This window comes from Lithobates pipiens, unplaced genomic scaffold (genome assembly GCF_037356315.1).
Source record: "Lithobates pipiens isolate NorthernLeopardFrog02 unplaced genomic scaffold, aLitPip1_a1.2 Scaffold_28, whole genome shotgun sequence".
NCBI lineage: Eukaryota > Metazoa > Chordata > Amphibia > Anura > Ranidae > Lithobates > Lithobates pipiens.
In genome coordinates, this window is record NW_027507789.1 from 167,020,258 (window position 1) to 167,027,757 (window position 7,500).

Sequence of the window (7,500 nt, forward strand, 5' to 3'; positions counted from 1 at the left end):
AGTGCACTTTTCCTTGGATGCAGAATTAGAAAGTGGGTGTTTCTAGTAGATATTGTCTAATTCAAGAACTCCGGAAAGTCAAGTCATCCTAACGTTTTGATTTCATTATCTAGATTATCCTTCAAACATTTCCACCCTAACGTGCCCTTGGGAAAAAAATCTTATTACGCTGCTATGTGAGATACAGTCACCAAGCCTTGCAGGTAGGCCCCAGCGAGATTTGAACTCGCGACCCCTGGTTTACAAGACCAGTGCTCTAACCCCTGAGCTATGGAGCCCTTTATGCTTGGCTCCAAGACAAGTTATTTTTTGTCCTAGACGTTGAGCGGTAGTGGAGCTAGAGAATGTGAATGCATGCAAAGAAAAGCTTAAAAGCTGTCAGAAGTGGGATTCAAACCCACGCCTCCAGGGGAGACTGCGACCTGAACGCAGCGCCTTAGACCGCTCGGCCATCCTGACCTGTGATGCTTGGGGTTCGGTGAGACCGACGACGCTCACAGGTTGATCTAATGTGCCCGTAAAATAAATCCGCTGAAGGTTACTTGATGGAGAAATTGCGATAGAAGCAGCTTTACCCTTGTCACCATTCATTGCTACCCTCATTATTTCCAAAGCGTTGGAAGGAAACAACAAAGCCGGATGTTAAAAGTGCAAAGTAGTGATTTAATAGAAGGACACACAGAAAGCAAGCGTTTTGCTGTCAACAAGAGATGGCCGTTTGCTTCGAGTGCACTTTTCCTTGGATGCAGAATTAGAAAGTGGGTGTTTCTAGTAGATATTGTCTAATTCAAGAACTCCGGAAAGTCAAGTCATCCTAACGTTTTGATTTCATTATCTAGATTATCCTTCAAACATTTCCACCCTAACGTGCCCTTGGGAAAAAAATCGTATTACGCTGCTATGTGAGATACAGTCACCAAGCCTTGCAGGTAGGCCCCAGCGAGATTTGAACTCGCGACCCCTGGTTTACAAGACCAGTGCTCTAACCCCTGAGCTATGGAGCCCTTTATGCTTGGTTCCAAGACAAGTTATTTTTTGTCCTAGACGTTGAGCGGTAGTGGAGCTAGAGAATGTGAATGCATGCAAAGAAAAGCTTAAAAGCTGTCAGAAGTGGGATTCGAACCCACGCCTCCAGGGGAGACTGCGACCTGAACGCAGCGCCTTAGACCGCTCGGCCATCCTGACCTGTGATGCTTGGGGTTTGGTGAGACCGACGACGCTCACAGGTTGATCTAATGTGCCCGTAAAATAAATCCGCTGAAGGTTACTTGATGGATACTTGAGCTAGAGAATGTGAATGCATGCAAAGAAAAGCTTAAAAGCTGTCAGAAGTGGGATTCGAACCCACGCCTCCAGGGGAGACTGCGACCTGAACGCAGCGCCTTAGACCGCTCGGCCATCCTGACCTGTGATGCTTGGGGTTTGGTGAGACCGACGACGCTCACAGGTTGATCTAATGTGCCCGTAAAATAAATCCGCTGAAGGTTACTTGATGGAGAAATTGCGATAGAAGCAGCTTTACCCTTGTCACCATTCATTGCTACCCTCATTATTTCCAAAGCGTTGGAAGGAAACAACAAAGCCGGATGTTAAAAGTGCAAAGTAGTGATTTAATAGAAGGACACGCAGAAAGCAAGCGTTTTGCTGTCAACAAGAGATGGCCGTTTGCTTCGAGTGCACTTTTCCTTGGATGCAGAATTAGAAAGTGGGTGTTTCTAGTAGATATTGTCTAATTCAAGAACTCCGGAAAGTCAAGTCATCCTAACGTTTTGATTTCATTATCTAGATTATCCTTCAAACATTTCCACCCTAACGTGCCCTTGGGAAAAAATTCTTAATACGCTGCTATGTGAGATACAGTCACCAAGCCTTGCAGGTAGGCCCCAGCAAGATTTGAACTCGCGACCCCTGGTTTACAAGACCAGTGCTCTAACCCCTGAGCTATGGAGCCCTTTATGCTTGGTTCCAAGACAAGTTATTTTTTGTCCTAGACGTTGAGCGGTAGTGGAGCTAGAGAATGTGAATGCATGCAAAGAAAAGCTTAAAAGCTGTCAGAAGTGGGATTCGAACCCACGCCTCCAGGGGAGACTGCGACCTGAACGCAGCGCCTTAGACCGCTCGGCCATCCTGACCTGTGATGCTTGGGGTTCGGTGAGACCGACGACGCTCACAGGTTGATCTAATGTGCCCGTAAAATAAATCCGCTGAAGGTTACTTGATGGAGAAATTGCGATAGAAGCAGCTTTACCCTTGTCACCATTCATTGCTACCCTCATTATTTCCAAAGCGTTGGAAGGAAACAACAAAGCCGGATGTTAAAAGTGCAAAGTAGTGATTTAATAGAAGGACACACAGAAAGCAAGCGTTTTGCTGTCAACAAGAGATGGCCGTTTGCTTCAAGTGCACTTTTCCTTGGATGCAGAATTAGAAAGTGGGTGTTTCTAGTAGATATTGTCTAATTCAAGAACTCCGGAAAGTCAAGTCATCCTAACGTTTTGATTTCATTATCTAGATTATCCTTCAAACATTTCCACCCTAACGTGCCCTTGGGAAAAAATTCTTAATACGCTGCTATGTGAGATACAGTCACCAAGCCTTGCAGGTAGGCCCCAGCGAGAATTTGAACTCGCGACCCCTGGTTTACAAGACCAGTGCTCTAACCCCTGAGCTATGGAGCCCTTTATGCTTGGCTCCAAGACAAGTTATTTTTTGTCCTAGACGTTGAGCGGTAGTGGAGCTAGAGAATGTGAATGCAAACAAAGAAAAGCTTAAAAGCTGTCAGAAGTGGGATTCAAACCCACGCCTCCAGGGGAGACTGCGACCTGAACGCAGCGCCTCATTATTTCCAAAGCGTTGGAAGGAAACAACAAAGCCGGATGTTAAAAGTGCAAAGTAGTGATTTAATAGAAGGACACGCAGAAAGCAAGCGTTTTGCTGTCAACAAGAGATGGCCGTTTGCTTCGAGTGCACTTTTCCTTGGATGCAGAATTAGAAAGTGGGTGTTTCTAGTAGATATTGTCTAATTCAAGAACTCCGGAAAGTCAAGTCATCCTAACGTTTTGATTTCATTATCTAGATTATCCTTCAAACATTTCCACCCTTACGTGCCCTTGGGAAAAAATTCTTAATACGCTGCTATGTGAGATACAGTCACCAAGCCTTGCAGGTAGGCCCCAGCGAGATTTGAACTCGCGACCCCTGGTTTACAAGACCAGTGCTCTAACCCCCAAGCTATGGAGCCCTTTATGCTTGGTTCCAAGACAAGTTATTTTTTGTCCTAGACGTTGAGCGGTAGTGGAGCTAGAGAATGTGAATGCATGCAAAGAAAAGCTTAAAAGCTGTCAGAAGTGGGATTCGAAACCACGCCTCCAGGGGAGACTGCGACCTGAACGCAGCGCCTTAGACCGCTCGGCCATCCTGACCTGTGATGCTTGTGGTTCGGTGAGACCTACGACGCTCACAGGTTGATCTAATGTGCCCGTAAAATAATTCCGCTGAAGGTTACTTGATGGAGAAATTGCGATAGAAGCAGCTTTACCCTTGTCACCATTCATTGCTACCCTCATTATTTCCAAAGCGTTGGAAGGAAACAACAAAGCCGGATGTTAAAAGTGCAAAGTAGTGATTTAATAAAAAGACACGCAGAAAGCAAGCGTTTTGCTGTCAACAAGAGATGGCCGTTTGCTTCGAGTGCACTTTTCCTTGGATGCAGAATTAGAAAGTGGGTGTTTCTAGTAGATATTGTCTAATTCAAGAACTCCGGAAAGTCAAGTCATCCTAACGTTTTGATTTCATTATCTAGAGGCCTTCAAACATTTCCACCCTAACGTGCCCTTGGGGAAAAATTCTTATTACGCTGCTATGTGAGATACAGTCACCAAGCCTTGCAGGTAGGCCCCAGCGAGATTTGAACTCGCGACCCCTGGTTTACAAGACCAGTGCTCTAACCCCTGAGCTATGGAGCCCTTTATGCTTGGTTCCAAGACAAGTTATTTTTTGTCCTAGACGTTGAGCGGTAGTGGAGCTAGAGAATGTGAATGCATGCAAAGAAAAGCTTAAAAGCTGTCAGAAGTGGGATTCGAACCCACGCCTCCAGGGGAGACTGCGACCTGAACGCAGCGCCTTAGACCGCTCGGCCATCCTGACCTGTGATGCTTGGGGTTCGGTGAGACCGACGACGCTCACAGGTTGATCTAATGTGCCCGTAAAATAAATCCGCTGAAGGTTACTTGATGGAGAAATTGCGATAGAAGCAGCTTTACCCTTGTCACCATTCATTGCTACCCTCATTATTTCCAAAGCGTTGGAAGGAAACAACAAAGCCGGATGTTAAAAGTGCAAAGTAGTGATTTAATAGAAGGACACGCAGAAAGCAAGCGTTTTGCTGTCAACAAGAGATGGCCGTTTGCTTCGAGTGCACTTTTCCTTGGATGCAGAATTAGAAAGTGGATGTTTCTAGTAGATATTGTCTAATTCAAGAACTCCGGAAAGTCAAGTCATCCTAACATTTTGATTTCATTATCTAGATTATCCTTCAAACATTTCCACCCTAACGTGCCCTTGGGAAAAAATTCTTAATACGCTGCTATGTGAGATACAGTCACCAAGCCTTGCAGGTAGGCCCCAGCGAGAATTTGAACTCGCGACCCCTGGTTTACAAGACCAGTGCTCTAACCCCTGAGCTATGGAGCCCTTTATGCTTGGCTCCAAGACAAGTTATTTTTTGTCCTAGACGTTGAGCGGTAGTGGAGCTAGAGAATGTGAATGCAAACAAAGAAAAGCTTAAAAGCTGTCAGAAGTGGGATTCAAACCCACGCCTCCAGGGGAGACTGCGACCTGAACGCAGCGCCTCATTATTTCCAAAGCGTTGGAAGGAAACAACAAAGCCGGATGTTAAAAGTGCAAAGTAGTGATTTAATAGAAGGACACGCAGAAAGCAAGCGTTTTGCTGTCAACAAGAGATGGCCGTTTGCTTCGAGTGCACTTTTCCTTGGATGCAGAATTAGAAAGTGGGTGTTTCTAGTAGATATTGTCTAATTCAAGAACTCCGGAAAGTCAAGTCATCCTAACGTTTTGATTTCATTATCTAGATTATCCTTCAAACATTTCCACCCTAACGTGCCCTTGGGAAAAAATTCTTAATACGCTGCTCTGTGAGATACAGTCACCAAGCCTTGCAGGTAGGCCCCAGCGAGATTTGAACTTGCGACCCCTGGTTTACAAGACCAGTGCTCTAACCCCTGAGCTATGGAGCCCTTTATGCTTGGCTCCAAGACAAGTTATTTTTTGTCCTAGACGTTGAGCGGTAGTGGAGCTAGAGAATGTGAATGCATGCAAAGAAAAGCTTAAAAGCTGTCAGAAGTGGGATTCAAACCCACGCCTCCAGGGGAGACTGCGACCTGAACGCAGCGCCTTAGACCGCTCGGCCATCCTGACCTGTGATGCTTGGGGTTCGGTGAGACCGACGACGCTCACAGGTTGATCTAATGTGCCCGTAAAATAAATCCGCTGAAGGTTACTTGATGGAGAAATTGCGATAGAAGCAGCTTTACCCTTGTCACCATTCATTGCTACCCTCATTATTTCCAAAGCGTTGGAAGGAAACAACAAAGCCGGATGTTAAAAGTGCAAAGTAGTGATTTAATAGAAGGACACACAGAAAGCAAGCGTTTTGCTGTCAACAAGAGATGGCCGTTTGCTTCGAGTGCACTTTTCCTTGGATGCAGAATTAGAAAGTGGGTGTTTCTAGTAGATATTGTCTAATTCAAGAACTCCGGAAAGTCAAGTCATCCTAACGTTTTGATTTCATTATCTAGATTATCCTTCAAACATTTCCACCCTAACGTGCCCTTGGGAAAAAAATCTTATTACGCTGCTATGTGAGATACAGTCACCAAGCCTTGCAGGTAGGCCCCAGCGAGATTTGAACTCGCGACCCCTGGTTTACAAGACCAGTGCTCTAACCCCTGAGCTATGGAGCCCTTTATGCTTGGTTCCAAGACAAGTTATTTTTTGTCCTAGACGTTGAGCGGTAGTGGAGCTAGAGAATGTGAATGCATGCAAAGAAAAGCTTAAAAGCTGTCAGAAGTGGGATTCGAACCCACGCCTCCAGGGGAGACTGCGACCTGAACGCAGCGCCTTAGACCGCTCGGCCATCCTGACCTGTGATGCTTGGGGTTTGGTGAGACCGACGACGCTCACAGGTTGATCTAATGTGCCCGTAAAATAAATCCGCTGAAGGTTACTTGATGGATACTTGAGCTAGAGAATGTGAATGCATGCAAAGAAAAGCTTAAAAGCTGTCAGAAGTGGGATTCGAACCCACGCCTCCAGGGGAGACTGCGACCTGAACGCAGCGCCTTAGACCGCTCGGCCATCCTGACCTGTGATGCTTGGGGTTTGGTGAGACCGACGACGCTCACAGGTTGATCTAATGTGCCCGTAAAATAAATCCGCTGAAGGTTACTTGATGGAGAAATTGCGATAGAAGCAGCTTTACCCTTGTCACCATTCATTGCTACCCTCATTATTTCCAAAGCGTTGGAAGGAAACAACAAAGCCGGATATTAAAAGTGCAAAGTAGTGATTTAATAGAAGGACACACAGAAAGCAAGCGTTTTGCTGTCAACAAGAGATGGCCGTTTGCTTCAAGTGCACTTTTCCTTGGATGCAGAATTAGAAAGTGGGTGTTTCTAGTAGATATTGTCTAATTCAAGAACTCCGGAAAGTCAAGTCATCCTAACGTTTTGATTTCATTATCTAGATTATCCTTCAAACATTTCCACCCTAACGTGCCGTTGGGAAAAAATTCTTAATACGCTGCTATGTGAGATACAGTCACCAAGCCTTGCAGGTAGGCCCCAGCGAGAATTTGAACTCGCGACCCCTGGTTTACAAGACCAGTGCTCTAACCCCTGAGCTATGGAGCCCTTTATGCTTGGCTCCAAGACAAGTTATTTTTTGTCCTAGACATTGAGCGGTAGTGGAGCTAGAGAATGTGAATGCAAACAAAGAAAAGCTTAAAAGCTGTCAGAAGTGGGATTCAAACCCACGCCTCCAGGGGAGACTGCGACCTGAACGCAGCGCCTCATTATTTCCAAAGCGTTGGAAGGAAACAACAAAGCCGGATGTTAAAAGTGCAAAGTAGTGATTTAATAGAAGGACACGCAGAAAGCAAGCGTTTTGCTGTCAACAAGAGATGGCCGTTTGCTTCGAGTGCACTTTTCCTTGGATGCAGAATTAGAAAGTGGGTGTTTCTAGTAGATATTGTCTAATTCAAGAACTCCGGAAAGTCAAGTCATCCTAACGTTTTGATTTCATTATCTAGATTATCCTTCAAACATTTCCACCCTAACGTGCCCTTGGGAAAAAATTCTTAATACGCTGCTATGTGAGATACAGTCACCAAGCCTTGCAGGTAGGCCCCAGCGAGATTTGAACTCGCGACCCCTGGTTTACAAGACCAGTGCTCTAACCCCTGAGCTATGGAGCCCTTTATGC

The 7,500-nt window shown here is 45.6% G+C and overlaps 11 non-coding genes across 11 annotated transcripts; all 11 read right to left on the reverse strand.

Annotated features, from left to right (window-relative positions):
• Window positions 1–205: 205 nt before the first annotated feature.
• On the reverse strand, window positions 206–278 carry TRNAT-UGU (transfer RNA threonine (anticodon UGU)). Its single transcript has one exon. It is a non-coding gene; the product is annotated as a tRNA-Thr (tRNA).
• A 653-nt stretch (window positions 279–931) lies between these two features.
• Window positions 932–1,004, reverse strand: TRNAT-UGU (transfer RNA threonine (anticodon UGU)). The gene has a single exon. It is a non-coding gene; the product is annotated as a tRNA-Thr (tRNA).
• A 98-nt stretch (window positions 1,005–1,102) lies between these two features.
• Window positions 1,103–1,185, reverse strand: TRNAL-CAG (transfer RNA leucine (anticodon CAG)). The gene has a single exon. It is a non-coding gene; the product is annotated as a tRNA-Leu (tRNA).
• A 138-nt stretch (window positions 1,186–1,323) lies between these two features.
• On the reverse strand, window positions 1,324–1,406 carry TRNAL-CAG (transfer RNA leucine (anticodon CAG)). The gene has a single exon. It is a non-coding gene; the product is annotated as a tRNA-Leu (tRNA).
• Window positions 1,407–2,049: 643 nt separating this feature from the next.
• On the reverse strand, window positions 2,050–2,132 carry TRNAL-CAG (transfer RNA leucine (anticodon CAG)). Its single transcript has one exon. It is a non-coding gene; the product is annotated as a tRNA-Leu (tRNA).
• Window positions 2,133–3,892: 1,760 nt separating this feature from the next.
• TRNAT-UGU (transfer RNA threonine (anticodon UGU)) lies at window positions 3,893–3,965 on the reverse strand. Its single transcript has one exon. It is a non-coding gene; the product is annotated as a tRNA-Thr (tRNA).
• A 98-nt stretch (window positions 3,966–4,063) lies between these two features.
• TRNAL-CAG (transfer RNA leucine (anticodon CAG)) lies at window positions 4,064–4,146 on the reverse strand. The gene has a single exon. It is a non-coding gene; the product is annotated as a tRNA-Leu (tRNA).
• Window positions 4,147–5,908: 1,762 nt separating this feature from the next.
• Window positions 5,909–5,981, reverse strand: TRNAT-UGU (transfer RNA threonine (anticodon UGU)). The gene has a single exon. It is a non-coding gene; the product is annotated as a tRNA-Thr (tRNA).
• Window positions 5,982–6,079: 98 nt separating this feature from the next.
• Window positions 6,080–6,162, reverse strand: TRNAL-CAG (transfer RNA leucine (anticodon CAG)). Its single transcript has one exon. It is a non-coding gene; the product is annotated as a tRNA-Leu (tRNA).
• Window positions 6,163–6,300: 138 nt separating this feature from the next.
• On the reverse strand, window positions 6,301–6,383 carry TRNAL-CAG (transfer RNA leucine (anticodon CAG)). The gene has a single exon. It is a non-coding gene; the product is annotated as a tRNA-Leu (tRNA).
• A 1,036-nt stretch (window positions 6,384–7,419) lies between these two features.
• TRNAT-UGU (transfer RNA threonine (anticodon UGU)) lies at window positions 7,420–7,492 on the reverse strand. The gene has a single exon. It is a non-coding gene; the product is annotated as a tRNA-Thr (tRNA).
• Window positions 7,493–7,500: the final 8 nt, after the last annotated feature.